A 17,299-nucleotide genomic window follows, 5' to 3' on the forward strand; every position below is an offset into this window, starting at 1 on the left:
TTCTTGTCCAAACTATTTATCGTCCATGTTTCACTTCCATACATGGCTACACTCCATACGAATACTTTCAGAAATGACTTCCTGACACTTAAATCAATACTGTATGTTAACAAATTTCTCTTCTTCAGAAACACTTTCCTTGCCATTGCCAGCCTACATTTTATATCCTCTCTACTTCGACCATCATCAGTTATTTTGCTCCCCAAATAGCAAAACTCCTTTACTACTTTAAGTGCCTCATTTCCTAATCTAATTCCCTCAGCATCACCCGACTTAATTAGACTACATTCCATTATCCTTGTTTTGCTTTTGTTGATGTTCATCTTATATCCTCCTTTCAAGACACTGTCCATTCCATTCAACTGCTCTTCCAAGTCCTTTGCTGTCTCTGACAGAATTACAATGTCATCGGCGAACCTCAAAGTTTTTATTTCTTCTCCATGAATTTTAATACCTACCCCGTATTTTTCTTTTGTTTCCTTTACTGCTTGCTCAATATACAGATTGAACAACATCGGGGAGAGGCTACAACCCTGTCTTACTCCCTTCCCAACCACTGCTTCCCTTTCATGTCTCTCGACTCTTTATAACTGCCATCTGGTTTCTGTACAAATTGTAAATAGCCTTTCGCTCCCTGTGTTTTACCCCTGCCACCTTCAGAATTTGAAAGAGAGTATTCCAGTCAACATTGTCAAAAGCTTTCTCTAAGTCTACAAATGCTAGAAACGTAGGTTTGCCTTTCCTTAATCTTTCTTCTAAGATAAGTCGTAAGGTCAGTATTGCCTCACGTGTTCCAGTGTTTCTAAGGAATCCAAACTGATCTTCCCCGAGGTTGGCTTCTACCAGTTTTTCCATTCGTCTGTAAAGAATTCGTGTTAGTATTTTGCAGCTGTGACTTATTAAGCTGATAGTTCGGTAATTTTCACATCTGTCAACACCTGCTTTCTTTGGGATTGGAATTATTATACTCTTCTTGAAGTCTGAGGGTATTTCGCCTGTTTCATACATCTTGCTCACCAGATGGTAGAGTTTTGTCAGGACTGGCTCTCCCACGGCCGTCAGTAGTTCCAATGGAATATTGTCTACTCCGGGGGCCTTGTTTCGACTCAGGTCTTTCAGTGCTCTGTCAAACTCTTCACGCAGATATGCTCAATAATATTCATGTCTGGGGAGTTTGGTGGCCAGCGGAAGTGTTTAAACTGAGAAGAGTGTTCCTGGAGCCACTCTGTAACAATTGCGGACATGTGGGGTGTCGCATTGTCTTGCTGGAATTGGCCAAATCAATCGGAATGCACAATGGACATGAATGGATGCCGGTGATGAGACAGGATGGTTACGTACGTGTCACCTATCGAAGTCTTTTCTATCAGGAGTCCCATATCACTGCACAACGGCACACCGTTACAGAGCCTCCACCAGCTTGAACAGCCCCCTGCTGACATGCAGGGTCCATGGATTCATGAGGTTGTCTCCATACCTGTACACGTCCATCCGCTCGATATTATATGAAACAAGACTTGTCTAATCAGGTAACATTTTTCCAGTCATCAACAGTCCAATGTCGGTGTTGACGGGCCCAGGCGAGGCGTAAAGCTTTGTGTCGTGCAGTCATGAAGGGTACACGAGTGGACCTTCGGCTCCGGAAGTCCATATCGATGATGTTTCGTCGAATGGTTCCCACGATGGCACTTGGTGGCAGCCTAGCATTGAAATCTGCAGCAATTTGCGGAAGGTTGCAATTCTGTGGAGGTGAACCATTCTCTTCAATCGTCGTTGGTCCCGTTCTTGCAAAATCTTTTTCCGGTTTTTTCGGTCGCAACGATGTCGGAGATTTGATGTTTTACCGGATTCCGGATATTCACGGTACACTCGTGAAATGGTCGTACAGGAAAATCCCCACTTTGTCACTACCTCGGAGATGCTGTGTCCCATCGCTCGTGCCACGACTATAACGCCACGTCCAAACTCACTTAAATCTTGATAACCTGGCATTGTAGCAGGAGTAACCGATCTACCAACTGTGCCAGACACTTGTATTATAGAGGCGTTGCCGACCGCAACGCTGTGTTCTGCCTTTAAACATATCTCTGTACGTGAATACACATGCCTACACCAATTTCTTTGGCGCTTCAGTGCAGCTTCCATAACATCTGGCTTATAGAGAAGAAAAATGACGAAGAGGAAGAAAGGGACTCGAAATCTGCTGAACGAAGTATATTTCCCATCCTAAACGGTAGTGATGGGTGAATCATCTATTTTCGGGCTGAGATAAGTAGGCCGGATTCCCGCCGCCTGCCGATAACCTCGGGCCTACAAGTAAAAAGAAGAAGAAAAAAAGCGACCAACTAGAGAATGGACTCCGCTGTTGACGCCTGGCCTCCGCGCTATCTGAGTCCGCTGTGACAGTATTTTGAAACATGTCGCCCCGGAGTTTAGATAGCGGTCGGTCCTGAGCAGGGGAACCATTCAGCGCTTCTACAGCCTTTCCACTGGAGGCTGCGGCCCAACAAGGCAGATGCCAACGTCACTGGCTGATCGTTAAGCTGTCCTCACACGGGACGAGGCAGCTACCGTTGACGTGGACGGGACATCCGGCTCCACGAGATTAGCGCCGCCGTCACACGAGAAGAGCCGGTTAACGTCATTTGCTCTCTTATCCCTCTCCAGCGGCCGTTGTTGGCTTTATTTGGCCCGCAGACCACACAGTTCCTTTACGAAACTGGACGCGTGGAAAATAGCTGCGTTAACTCTGGCAGCGATTGTCGAAGAAGAGTGAAGAAAATCGCGAAGAAGAGTGTGGACTCGTCGATGGCTTGAGCAGCGAAATGCTGCTAGAGAAACACTACATAACGCTGTGCCACGACCTGACATACACACTAGTAGAAGTTACTTATTAACTCACTTGAATTTTCATCCCATTTTCTATTATAAATTGAATATGGTCGAGGTATAGTGTCAGTTTGCGCACGCATAATATCCATACTCTTCATGTAACGTACTTCACCACATAGTTTTCAAGATCGCGATTCGTTTCTTAATTTAATTCGAATGGAAGAGAAGATTTTTTCAAAGCTGCTTACCATCACTGAGAAAGATATTTACCAGCAAATTACACACATGTGTCTGTCCATAAACCCAGAGATAGTTACGTATATTTTACAGAAAGTTTCATAGTAGTAGGAACTTCCAGTGTCTAAATTGTGTATACTTAGAGGCGTAGACTGGCAGTCACGTTAAGATTTCTGCCCACTAAGGAAACATTTCATTCGTTAATTTTTTTTTTTTTTTTTTTTTTTTTTTTTTTTTTTTTGCAGCAAGACTTACAGCAAATACATTATTGATAATTAAAGACATAGTCTTTTGAGAGAATTCTTCTATTAAATGAATAAGAAAGACCCAGAATCTTTTAGAAAACGAAAGGTGAAAAAAAAGCCTGAAAAGAGATGGACGCGAACCGGAAAACTTTTTTCTTCGCAACTCCTAAATCGCGATGCTACCAACTTCGCTACAGATTCGACAAAGCAACTAGCCTTGCATAAAGACCGTATCTGCATGTCATGATTTGGTATTCAAGATGCAGACTGTACCAAACAGACGCGCTGTTGATAGATCACCACCGCGCCGTAGCATTAAAACGGTATACTTTCGTAGAACCCAGGTTATGAGATTAAAATCATCAACTGCAGGAAGCCTTTACCTACAGATATGTAGTTTCTCGCCATTTTATTATAAAAAATTGTAGCTAAAAGGAAACATTTTCGAGAAATGCTGAATTTGCTGATGCTTTGAAACAGTTTATATTCATACCACGTCCTCTGTGAGAAAAAAAGCAAACACCAGATACGATGTTTTAAGCCATACAATTTGGCGGCGCAAATGTTCTGCTTGTAATGTAAAACGATGTCACATCTCATAGGCCATTTTCCTCTCCATAAAGTAAAAATCTGACATACCAGATTCTGTATTTCACGCTCCGCAGAGTGGAATTTCACGCCACGTGCGGAACTTTATAGGTAGCAACAAAATGAAAGAACGCTCTATAGTATCTAATGTGAGAGGTAAACTTCTGCTGCTTGTCACATCCCGTAGTTTACGTAACTCTAGGCACTACTGTGAGGCGATATACACTCCTGGAAATTGAAATAAGAACACCGTGAATTCATTGTTCCAGGAAGGGTAAACTTTATTGACACATTCCTGGGGTCAGATACATCACATGATCACACTGACAGAACCACAGGCACATAGACACAGGCAACAGAGCATGCACAATGTCGGCACTAGTACAGTGTATATCCACCTTTCGCAGCAATGCAGGCTGCTATTCTCCCATGGAGACGATCGTAGAGATGCTGGCTGTAGTCCTGTGGAACGGCTTGCCATGCCATTTCCACCTGGCGCCTCAGTTGGACCAGCGTTCGTGCTGGACGTGCAGACCGCGTGAGACGACGCTTCATCCAGTCCCAAACATGCTCAATGGGGGACAGATCCGGAGATCTTGCTGGCTAGGGTAGTTGACTTACACCTTCTAGAGCACGTTGGGTGGCACGGGATACATGCGGACGTGCATTGTCCTGTTGGAACAGCAAGTTCCCTGGCCGGTCTAGGAATGGTAGAACGATGGGTTCGATGACGGTTTGGATGTACCGTGCACTATTCAGTGTCCCCTCGACGATCACCAGTGGTGTACGGCCAGTGTAGGAGATCGCTCCCCACACCATGATGCCGGGTGTTGGCCCTGTGTGCCTCGGTCGTATGCAGTCCTGATTGTGGCGCTCACCTGCACGGCGCCAAACACGCATACGACCATCATTGGCACCAAGGCAGAAGCGACTCTCATCGCTGAAGACGACACGTCTCCATTCGTCCCTCCATTCACGCCTGTCGCGACACCACTGGAGGCGGGCTGCACGATGTTGGGGCGTGAGCGGAAGACGGCCTAACGGTGTGCGGGACCGTAGCCCAGCTTCATGGAGACGGTTGCGAATGGTCCTCGCCGATACCCCAGGAGCAACAGTGTCCCTAATTTGGTGGGAAGTGGCGGTGCGGTCCCCTACGGCACTGCGTAGGATCCTACGGTCTTGGCGTGCATCCGTGCGTCGCTGCGGTCCGGTCCCAGGTCGACGGGCACGTGCACCTTCCGCCGACCACTGGCGACAACATCGATGTACTGTGGAGACCTCACGCCCCACGTGTTGAGCAATTCGGCGGTACGTCCACCCGGCCTCCCGCATGCCCACTATACGCCCTCGCTCAAAGTCCGTCAACTGCACATACGGTTCACGTCCACGCTGTCGCGGCATGCTACCAGTGTTAAAGACTGCGATGGAGCTCCGTATGCCACGGCAAACTGGCTGACACTGACGGCGGCGGTGCACAAATGCTGCGCAGCTAGCGCCATTCGACGGCCAACACCGCGGTTTCTGGTGTGTCCGCTGTGCCGTGCGTGTGATCATTGCTTGTACAGCCCTCTTGCAGTGTCCGGAGCAAGTATGGTGGGTCTGTCACACCGGTGTCAATGTGTTCTTTTTTCCATTTCCAGGAGTGTATAATGTCTCAGTGCCATAATTCAAAACTGCCAGTCCACATTAAATATAAATTTGTCGTTTCACGCGCAGTGGGAGCTTAGTTGTAAAAGCTCCATTTGCTTTATCAAAAGACTATATGCCAATTTCACGTTTCTGTTGATTTCATTTGCTGTCCGCCCAGTCGTTGACTTAGTTACAAAAACTTGATACAGACACTATGACGTTATCGTAATTTGTGCGCTGTGTTTATTACAAATTATTTTCGTACCGTATTATTGTTGCCGTGAAACAAGCTGATGTTACCCTCTGGGAGGATTTTAAAGATTGACCGCGCATGTGTTTAATGGACAAAGGTATCGGACTACAATTATGAATTTTGTGAAATTAATAGAAAAAAACCAAACAGACTTTAACCTAGGGAGTTAATGAAAGTGATAAAATCATAAGTGAATGAAAAAATTAACGGTCGCCAGCCCAAGTAGGCACATTAATTTGGAAATATACTTTTAAGAAAATTGAATATTGGTTATTGAAATTACTTTCTTTGAGATTTCCCTTTGTTAGCAAACAGGATACAAACTGACACAGTGCACTCTGAAATGTGTGTAGCAGCAGTTACCAATAACGCACACATAAGTAAATTATAAGAAGTAATTTTGCATCAAGCTCATACCAATGACAGCTACACTCGAGAGCATTACTTAATCAATTACTGAAATGTTATTGCATGAAGTGCAGTACTTAATTTGGACATTAGGGGCTTTTATCTTAACTGACATAAAAAAAATCAACAAATATGAATAATCTCATAAATACACTGTCTAACAAATATGGATAATCTCATAAATACACTGTCTGAGTTCCTCTAAATACATCAGTTTTCCTCAGCAACAGCAACAGTTCAATTTTTTCTTAAGTGAAGAATGTGATGGGTATCCATAAACTAGTATAGTTTCTCTAGTCAACTCTCTCTCTCTCTGATTATTACAGTAAAAAAAACCTAATTCAAAAAAGATAATCATTCACTTCACTTGGAGTAGTTCATAATTTACTTTGTAAGACACTACAACACAACACTAAGCTTAATTAACTTCAAAAATGGAACCATTCATGATACAAATCAAAACCACACTATTTTTGAGAATGAGCTTAACTTATTTGCCTTTTTATCGCCTGTGAAGCAATTATTTTAGACAGTAATATTTTCACAATCTTGTACTGTATTCCTACAAAACTATACTTTGTAATAAACTAAGGATACTTTAGCAAACCACTTTTGTGGTTTTAACTTTTACTACTCCTTTTACATTAGGCAAAAATAACTTTAAAACACTTGAATGCAAGAATTGTTCATTTAAATTAGGATACTCGGTTTTGTTAGCACTTAGGTGAGGACCCTGCATAGCTCGTGATCAGGATAGAAAATATGGTTCCGGACGCAAATTTATTTTGGTGCTTATTATTCAAACCACAGACAAATTAACTGAGACAGATCCACATCCGAGGCAAATCCATTGTAAAGCAGCTTCCAATTGCCTCTCTTAGCACCGTCGAAGTGTACCGTGCTACGGCTAGCCACATACTGCGCACCGTTCACACGAAGGAGCCGTTCAGTTCGATCGCCAAAACCACCTTTTACATCGCGCCACGCCACTTCCGTTGCGGAGGGACTTCCCTGCATCTTTTATATATTACAAATACAAGGGCCGTAAGCATGAACCAGCTTTCAATAAACATTTTCTTTTTATGAACATACACGTATTATAATAATTTATCATTTTAATAAATCATTTTGCATTTTTCATATATACGTTACAGAACTCTAATTTTCCTCTCACAAATCAAGGACTTTAAATAAAAAAGAATGCACACTCCATAATTGCAGATACACAGATACATAACATAAACCTACTTCTTCGATATAAGTGTTACAAGGCAAACACATAACGGAAGAACAAGTTGGAAAGTAGGCCGAGGAATACAGACAGTCAGGATGTCGGCACACGGAGACTGAAAAGGAACGAAACAGGCAGGCGATCTACTTCGGCAACCGGTTGCCGATTAGCTGGCAACGCAGTTCCGCACAAGGGGCAACTCACGTGTCAGAAATGAGAAACTGCAGTTTTCGTGTGAGAGCGAGGAGGAGAGAGTGTATTGTTTATCGCACAAGAGCATCTTTCGGATACAGTCAGCATGTCCTGCACAGATTCAAGCTCAGAGTAAGATATAGTTCTCTATTATTATTTCACACTAATAAAAAAACGAAGAAAATTCTCGATTCATCCGTACATACGCAGAGGTGTAAAGTGCAAACTGTATATATTGGGTTGGTGTATATGTCTCTAGCGTCTCTCCGTAAGTTTAATCAACACAATACATAACACACACTTTAGTCGTCAATAATATACTCTCCTTCACGGCTTACAACCATCTGCCAAAGCTGGGGTAATTTTTCGATTCCGCGACGGTAGAAATCACGTGGTTTAAGGACGAAATTTCCTTGAAAGTTGCGTGATAGAGCGGGAAAGGTGAAAATTTGAGGACGCAAGATCAGGTGAATAAGGTGGGTGCGGAGTGACTTTCCAACTCAACCCAAGTATAGCGAATTTTGTCACTAGCAGAATGCCTGCGGGCGTTGTCGTGGAATAACATCACATCACGCAGTCCTTCTGGTCGTTGTTCCTGGATCGCGTCTGCAAGACGCCTCCGTTGTTGACAGTAAACGTCAGAAATGATGATTACGCCTCGGGGAAGCAATCCGTAGTACACCAGATGATGCAAAACATTATCTTTCGTGGTTACGCGCAGGTCTTTATACGTGGAATTGCTGCTTTGTTTGGGCTCAACCAAAAAAATGTTCAAATGCGTCTGAAATCTTATGGGACTTAATTGCTAGAAATCTTATGGGACTTAACTGCTAAGGTCATCAGTCCCTAAGCTTACACACTGCTTAATCTAAATTATCCTAAGGACAGACACACACACTCATGCCCGAGGGAGGGCTTGAACTTCCGCCAGGACCAGCCGCACAGCCCATGACTGCAGTGCCTGAGACCGCTCGGCTAATCACGCCCGGCTGGGCTGAACCACTCCTTTCTTTTCATTTATGTTAGCATAAAGACACACCAGTAACGATACAGGATAGAAATGATCCGTGTTATTCATGAACCAATTGATGAGGAGCAAGCAGAGATGCACATTTGGCCACCCGCAGATTTCTGTAAATTTGGCCTAGAGCATGAGGTAGCCATTCACCCGATTTCCGGTTTTTGAAACTTCCCCATCACATGCAAATGCCGCACAATGGTGGAATGATCACAGCTCGTCATATCTGCCATTCCTCGAGTACAATGCCGGGGATCATTGTGCATTATGCGTTTAAACGATCTTCATCAAAACCCGAAGCCCTTCCTGAATGTGGAAAGTCACTGATCAAAACGATCCTCCTTAAAACGAGAGAAACAGTTTTTTGCCGTGCTCTGTCCAATGGAATTCTCCCCATACACGACGCAAGTGTTTCTGGCTACCTCCGCTGCTGTCATCCCTCTACTGAACTCAGTTCGCACTCCATTTTATAACGTCCACAACTACACCCTCGCAACCTCCAACTGACAATATGTAAACTCAAGTAGCTACAGTGAACTACAAATCGAAAATAACAATCGATAAATAAATCTATAGGAACTGTTGTAGGAACATGCAAAACAGAAACGCTAATAACTTATGCACCAACCTAATAGCAACCAATGAACTATAACCGAGCGATTCGAAATTCATGGATTTTTACAGAACGAGTAAACAGTGCTACTGTGACTTGGTACAGTTGACTTCTTCCGCCGTAACACATCGTTACTTTTATTTTGAAAACCCAAATATCTTGAGATGGTTTGCGTGCTTTTTGTGATGCTGGTTTGCGTTCGTTAAATCATATGTAGGTTAGCACCATTGTATTCATACGTACCGGAGAGATGGGGCTTTTCACTGTTCGTTTCCACTTGACAACGTAATTTTATTGAGTGACAGAGGTCGCTAGTCACACAAAGGAATACTATCGATGGTGTTACAATTTTCTGTATAATTGTTTCCGTTGACATACCGCTAATTTTATTTTAAACAATAGGTGTACACATTCCGCTTTCTCTGTCAAACCCTCCTGCAGTAGCCTCGGAGCATGTAGTTGCATAAAATGGGAGCGCTCGGCTTTCCCATAGAAAGCTAATGTTCACAACCTGCTTGTTCGTCTTCAAATTGAACCAATATGGAGCTGTGTTCGAGAACACGACGCAAGCCAGATCGCTTGAGAGCACGGTCGCCGATTCGTCGACAACTGGTTGACAACGCGTTGCAAGCGACTGACTACGGAGTCACTACGCAGTCGCGCCGTTTGAGGAACCCTCTTTAACCGGACCAGCGAGATACATGGGCCCTGCAACGAACTTTTGACTCACGGTAGCAGGCTTGTCCGCCACACTTCGGTAATGCTCGGCTCCATGGAGGGCCCACGGGAAATCAATATTTCATTGAAATGGTACCAACTGAAGGTCTTAATTTTGTCGTGTGCTATCGAGAACTTGCATGCATTTAAATGCGCATAGAACTGTTAAACTCGTCTGAAATAGATACCCGCTCAACGCCAGAGACGGTTGCTGGTACTCGAAGACATGCGATCACGGGGTCCCGAGTTCGATCCCGGCTGGATTGGGTATTTTCTCTGCCCTGGGACTGGGTGTTTGTGTTGTCCTCATCATTTCATCATCATCATTATCATTCGTGACAGTGGCTATAATTGCACTGTGTAAAAACTGAACTGTGTGAAAATTGGGACTTTGTACGGGCGCTGATGACCACGCAGTTGAGCGCCCCACAAACCAAACAGCATCATCATCATCATCGAAGACCTGCAGTGTCATGAGCTGTGACGTACGCGCCAACGTCTGTCTTCCGCGCGGGCCTCCCTTTGGAAGTGCACATCAAGTGATTCGTTGACGACCCGTTACCAATTCACGTCGGCAACGAATTGCTTTTGAGTCGCTCAGTGTGCGGAGGGCCTCGGTATTCACTCGCTTCACACTGATACGAAATACCCTCTGCCAGTTTTCCAGTACGGCTCAGAGACAGGTGTGACGGATATGAAACATCTCGGTAATCTACAGAGGCATGAGATTCGTGAGATCTGTGAGAGGCTGCACGAGATTAGATAAGATTTAAAAAAAAAAAGCGAAATTCGGAAAGAATATATATTTCCTTTGCTTCTCTCTCTATTTTGCGAGTAGTTTAAAGCACTTTAGACCGTTACTTGCCACCTCTTTCTTAGAACTAATGGTCACCTTTTATTCTTTGTTTATTGAGAGCTACAAGAGAGAACAAATTCGTGTAACATGTGAGAGCTCGTACCCTGCGAAATGCGTACGTAGTAATCGATTTACAAAACTAAAAACTAATGACGCGTCACAGTTTTCTAATCCAGTCATTTCATCCCCTACCCTTCTTCCCTGCCTTTGTACAATCGATGTATGAGGTCCACCAAATCGCCATTTCTGCATTGCTGGCTATTGCATGCTTGATCTGTGCCAGTTCCCCACAGGTATCAGGCGGTCATCTGTCAGTGAATCGCGGTAAGCCAGTAGTAATAAGTACCGCGTCGCTGTTTTATGCCCGTATGTTTATATTTGAAGTAGATGATGGCTAATTTTGTAAGACCAAGAAAAAAAAAACTAAATCCGAATGGCAAAACCAGCAGACTATGTTGTGTTTCGCTCACAGCACCTCAGGTCGCTGTCGGCAATTGTCAGTAACACGCACATGGAAAGACAAGTGTGGCGTGTGTAAACCATTTACACCCATTGCGAAGTAAGTTCTCCTTTTTGTTGTACGAAATTAATATTTTCAAAGTTTGGTGTCGTTTGTGTGTGTTAACCAGCGCTTAAGTGCATATAACTTGTCAGTCGTTACTAATCAGAGAGAAACCAATATTCTTTAACAATTACCAATGACGCTAACAAGTCACTTGAGGCCTATATTTCATCCTTACCTATTTAAACGGTCAACTGATTTAGAACAAATTTTGATGCTTTACAAGCTGTAGCTATGTTGTTTTACATTATAACAAATCTTTTGCTTACACGTTTTTTCTTCTCATTTGGTCATACGCAAGAAAAATATTTTGACCCCGACGTGATTTGAACACGCAACCTTCTGATCTGGAGTCAGACGCGCTACCGTTGCGCCACGGAGTCAGCGTGGGTGAACGAAGCTGCCGCTTCAAACTCACTGTGGAGCACATGCTTTTTGGATTTGTTTTCTCGGTTCTTCAATTAAATTATACAGTTACGTTGCAAAACTACAGAACAAGATGGCAACAGCGCGTTAAACTCTACCGGCAAACAACAATAAGAAAGTTAATCCGAGGTAAAAAAAAAAAAAATGGGTGCTACGTCCATTATTTCAGTTACACTGACTGTATCAAGCCATTCTTAAAAGTCGTAATATTTATTACTACGAGAGTAGCAACGTAAATGGGTTTTGCCTAGCCGAAATACAGTATTTCATATCCGCATGTAAGCTAGGAAATGCTACTGTGAATAACCTTCAGGAAGTTGTGCAGTAAATAAAATTATTAGAAAGATGTGTCTGCTTCGACGTTTAACATTGTCTTCAGACGAAAACTAAATTAAAAACGCCCACATTTTCGCTTATCAACTTTCCACTTAATGATTTCCGGACCACGGTTCCTTATCGTAAATTGGTATTTTCGCCAATCTCCGACATCCTTGACACCGTTTGCCATCTTCACGGTGATACTCTACGTACCATGTATGTTCGGCAATGTCCTTTACGCGTCTCTTTAGGTTCCTCTTCTGTGACTCTCGTAACGATCCCTGACGAAAGCAATTTCTGTCAATAAGTTGTTTGCTAATATAAGGGCGCCCTCTCACTCTTTCATTTTGCTATTCATGCAGGAAGAAAAACAGTTAAATTAATTAAGAGTTGCTGATGGAGAACGCAAGCAGCCACAAATGCTTTTAGAAGTGCGTAAGGACGAAAACTAGACTTGTAACTTAGTTACCTTAGGTGTTCTCCATTACTCAAGTCATCCGCGCGGCATTTAAGGTGACGCTAAATACTCAAATATATGCGGTGCGCAACGACATACAACTGACGAAACTAATACTGTAGTAAACCTAGCGCAGGCGTCTACAAATGGACATCATAGCAGTAAAATAAAGCCATTTTAAGAGTATTTGTTGCTGGCTGCTTTCTCCATCAACAATCCTTAACTGAAAAAAGAAATGGTTCAAATGGCTCTGAGCACTATGGGACTTAACATCTGTGGTCATCAGTCCCCTAGAACTTAGAACTACTTCAACCTAACCAACCTAAGGACATCACACACATCCATACCCAAGGCAGGATTCGAACCTGCGACCGTAGCGGTCACGCGGTTCCAAACTGAAGCGCCTAGAACCGCACGGCCACATCGGCCGGCTCTTTAACTGGAGCGTAGATAAAATACTATAAATAATATAAATTACAATTGTGAATATCGTTAGTGTTGAAGGATCAATTTCAAAGTTATGCATCTTGTGATGTAATGATGTCTCCCTTTAATAATGCGGTGCTGGCCAGGGGCGATTCTAGAAGTCGGTCAAGGGGAGGGGGGCTAATGGCTTGTAGGGGGGTGGGGGGATGGAATATCGCTTAACAAAGGGACACCGACAATTGGTAATATTTGGTGCTGCTTGGTTTCTGGTCGGAGTTCAGGGTAAAAATGTGTCTACAGAATATGTGTGCCCGGGAAAATAATACGATTTGACCCAGATGTCCGGCGATTTCGAAGTTTTTGTCTGGGGTCAGCAATTTAAGTGTTGGTGGGCATACCCGGCATATTTAGCTCTCTTGATTATTGTAAGTGGTACTCGTACATTAATGTACATCCATTGTATATTAATGAATAATAAGACGCCCATTTTAGGTTAAATGATATTTATTGATTTAGATAGTAAGCTATTTGCCGCTCTTATTCTTTTATTAAAATGTATTTGAAATACATTGCAACCTATGTTGTTACATATTATAAAAAATGATTGAATCTGTTGAAGTAATATATTCGCTGATTTCTGAAGTCATTTTATCCGGTGTAATATGATACTTCATTCAGGGAAGGGGGGGCGGGCTGTATCCCCCCCATATTCAACACGCACTCCATAAAAATTTCGATCAATCGCAAGCTGTTACCTTCACGCGCATATGTATTTTATATAGAGTACAATTGCAAAGCAGACAACGTATATACTTGTTTGCTGATCTCGCCGTTGGGTACGCCAGTTAATTCAAACTGACCGCCATCAAAATTTCGTGTGCCCAAGATAAAGAAAGGAGTCAAGTACTCAACAAAGGACACAGAAAACCGTTAAAAGACCGATTTCACTCAACATTTTAGCATTTGACACAAACGTGCTGTCATAGTAACACTATTACACAACCAAGAAGACATGTAAATGAAAACATTAAGTTAATTGCATAACAAGATGAATCAACCACAACGCAAGTTAAACAACACAAAATCAAGATTTTGAACAAAAATGAAAAACAATACTCTTGACTCGCACCAAGACCAGGAAACCACTTTCCTACAAGTGTGTGAAACAATCTGCAATAAAAATGTAACGGCAATTCTGATACGTGTGTTGATCACAAGCATGTAATACGTCAACATTAACAGCCGTAAACGGATAAAATCAAACTACTCAGATGCAATGCAACTATTACACAGTCTGAATAAGCGAGTTTCCATTCTTAGAATCGGGCTGAGTGCCACAGTTAACTACGTGAGCTACAGGAATGACTGTATTGTTTTAAAGGTAAGACTGGAAAACAGTATAATGATATGGGGAGATAAAAGTTATGTTCATAAAATTTCATTCTTTCTCTGACATGTATCGTATTATACGTAAATAGACGGAGTTCGCAAACTGGATACAAGGTATCTGTGAGTACTGATATTATGCAATAATTTACCCAAGAGAACGGTGGCTAAGCTCCATTCTGCGCATCGGATTCCAGATATATTAGCAGTTCCTCTCTCATTAACTGCATCTGTGGCTGCTTGGTCATCATTAAGACATAAAAGAGAATACTGCACACTCATTGAAGTACGCCCAATCTACGAAATGCAGGCCCCCACAACGCACGAGTGGTCGACTGTGAAGAGCGGACAAATTGAATAGGTGGGCGGAGGCCATTAGAGTGGTAATCTGATGCGCGGAGTTCGAATGTTTATACATCGATTTTGGTTATAAAATGCCTTCCCTTGAGTTAGGTCGCAAACATAATGCCTCATTTAAATACGTTACTACAATATACTTTTTAATTTATGAACAAACAGCAACTAGTCACTGTTTATGAATTTATCTTACGTACTACATTGAATTTGCCGTAGCTAAAAGTTATGTACTGGACCCCTAGCATTTTTCGTAGTTCATTTACAATAGATGTACGCAAAATGCATCAAAATACTCGAAGATTTGCCCTCTATATTAATAGATATTTTCTGACTCTACCTTGCTTTAGATTTTATGACGAGAAGTGCGTTATATATGGCATAGTGCTTTGGCAACTCACGACCAAATTATCAAGTTTCAACCTAACCTAGACCATGAAAACACTACCGATAAGCCAACTTTCTAAATGATCAGAACATGTAAAATGGTATTCTGTCGGTCGGAAATCTTGCTTCCTGACAGCGTGTAACCATTTTTGTAACAGCTGTGGTTTTGAGAAAGGAAACCTGCAAATAGATGCACAGACATTATGCTAATACCGTGTTACAAAAACATTTATTAAGCAAGCGCACTGACATACAAAACAACTTAAAATATTCACATACCTGTGAAATGTAATATTCGTTCCTTTCTCGAATTTATTTGTACAATTAATCGCTGCACAACTCTTCACCATTGTACTTCTTTTGATTGGAATGTACAGACAGTAGAATTACGAGTAACAAATACTGTATGTACGCCCCAACAAATATACAACGTTGAATCAGGGTCTTCATAAACAACAATACTACACAACACATCAGACTACAACCACTATAATGGCGTCCAGCCGAAGGTTCAAATTATCCCGCGACTGCAGCGCCATCAGTGAGTCTAGTTATTTTTTACAAGGTCTTTGACGAAATGTGTGAACATTTGTTACAACTGTGTCTGTAACAGCCAGGTACTACTACCGCTCAGCGATGCCCCAAACAATGGAAATTAAAAACAGTTGCAGCCCACTCGTTCCAAAGATACAGTTTACAAATCGATGTATGGAGGCAAGAAAAGAAGGGAGGTGGCACTACAGACTTACGCTGTACGTTGTTTTGAAGCCAGGGTGGGCGCCATTTTAAGTAGCCCTAAACATTAGCACACTACTGTTTACTAGCGCTTCTTGTTCATTATATCTGTCGTGTGCGCGCTTTAACTGTTTTAAATACTAAAATTATAGAGCTTACATGAATAACATAGTGTCAGGGAGGCAATTTCGAACGTTTTTCTGTTGTTGGATGCATATTTGCTCTAGTAATACGATACAAGTCAGCGTGACGTCACGGGAAGTGCCACTGCGACGAACCTAACGTTTTGGGTTAGTTAACATGGCGGACACCGGCTTCAAGTTTCTGACGTAATGTCACCTCTTCTTTCTTTTTTACCTCCATGTGTTGATACTTCCTGTTGGTGTATAATGTAGGGATACCTATGGCCTAAATGGTGATATAAATATCTTTGTATGCTGACAGATTCATAAATATTTTGCTGTGATTTACTTATGGAGCAAACAACTTTATATGACTTCATAGATAATGAGTGATGATATGAACATGATATAACAAATTTACTTAACATCTTCCACTATTCCAATGCGAATAGTGATATTTTCGTGTTATTTCCTGGGACTTTTCTCTCCAGGACTGTACACCAGTGGACATGAAGATTATGAACAGCTACCATTCCAAATTAATGTTGCACTATGCCCCTAAGGAAACATAATTTTTCTTGTAAAGCCGTATCTTTACATAAGTATTGCAATCCTGCCGGCCGGGGTGGCCTAGCGGTTCTAGGCGCTATAGTCTGGAACCGCGCGACCGCTACGGTCACAGGTTCGAATCCTGCCTCGGGCATGGACGTGAGTGATGTCCTTAGGTTGGTTAGGTTTAAGTAGTTCTAAGTTCCAGGGGACTGATGACCACAGCAGTTAAGTCTCATAGTGCTCAGAGCCATTTGAACCATTTTTTTCTTCCAACACTCAACGTATTTCTTTATCTTATACCTATATTTCTCTATTTTGTGAACTATGTTGTATTTATATTGCCAGTTAACGTGTTATATCTTATTTAATTCTACAGTCATTAGGTTTTTCCGACCTAAATAACATCATTCATCTATTACTTTCATCATTTCATTTCCTGCTCCGATTACAGTACTTAAGTATCATCTGATTTAGTTCAGCCATATTTCATTGGCCATGTTTTACTTATGTTTACGCTCATCTTATAGCTCTTTTCAAAGACGCTATTTATTCTGTTCAACTGACTGACTTGCACATCATCGAAACGTGTTCCTCCCCCATGAACTTCAATTTCTTTTCTAATTTTTTTTCTTCATCAGATACAGCTACTTCCATCCGTAGCAATAAGTTGTGCGTTTGAAACATACCAAGCCGCAACGTGGTTCGAAGTTCCCGTTAAACTGTACGGCCCCCTACAACAGGTTGCTTAAGCCACT

At 42.3% G+C, this 17,299-nt stretch overlaps 1 protein-coding gene and 1 non-coding gene across 2 annotated transcripts in view; one reads left to right on the forward strand and one right to left on the reverse strand.

Moving 5' to 3' along the window:
* Positions 1-17,299, forward strand: part of LOC126456483 (frizzled-4) — a 479,673-nt gene that overhangs the window by 382,196 nt on the left and 80,178 nt on the right. The window lies entirely within an intron of this gene.
* Positions 11,693-11,764, reverse strand: Trnaw-cca (transfer RNA tryptophan (anticodon CCA)). Its single transcript has one exon. It is a non-coding gene; the product is annotated as a tRNA-Trp (tRNA).

Source organism: Schistocerca serialis, chromosome 2 (genome assembly GCF_023864345.2).
Source record: "Schistocerca serialis cubense isolate TAMUIC-IGC-003099 chromosome 2, iqSchSeri2.2, whole genome shotgun sequence".
Lineage (NCBI taxonomy): Eukaryota > Metazoa > Arthropoda > Insecta > Orthoptera > Acrididae > Schistocerca > Schistocerca serialis.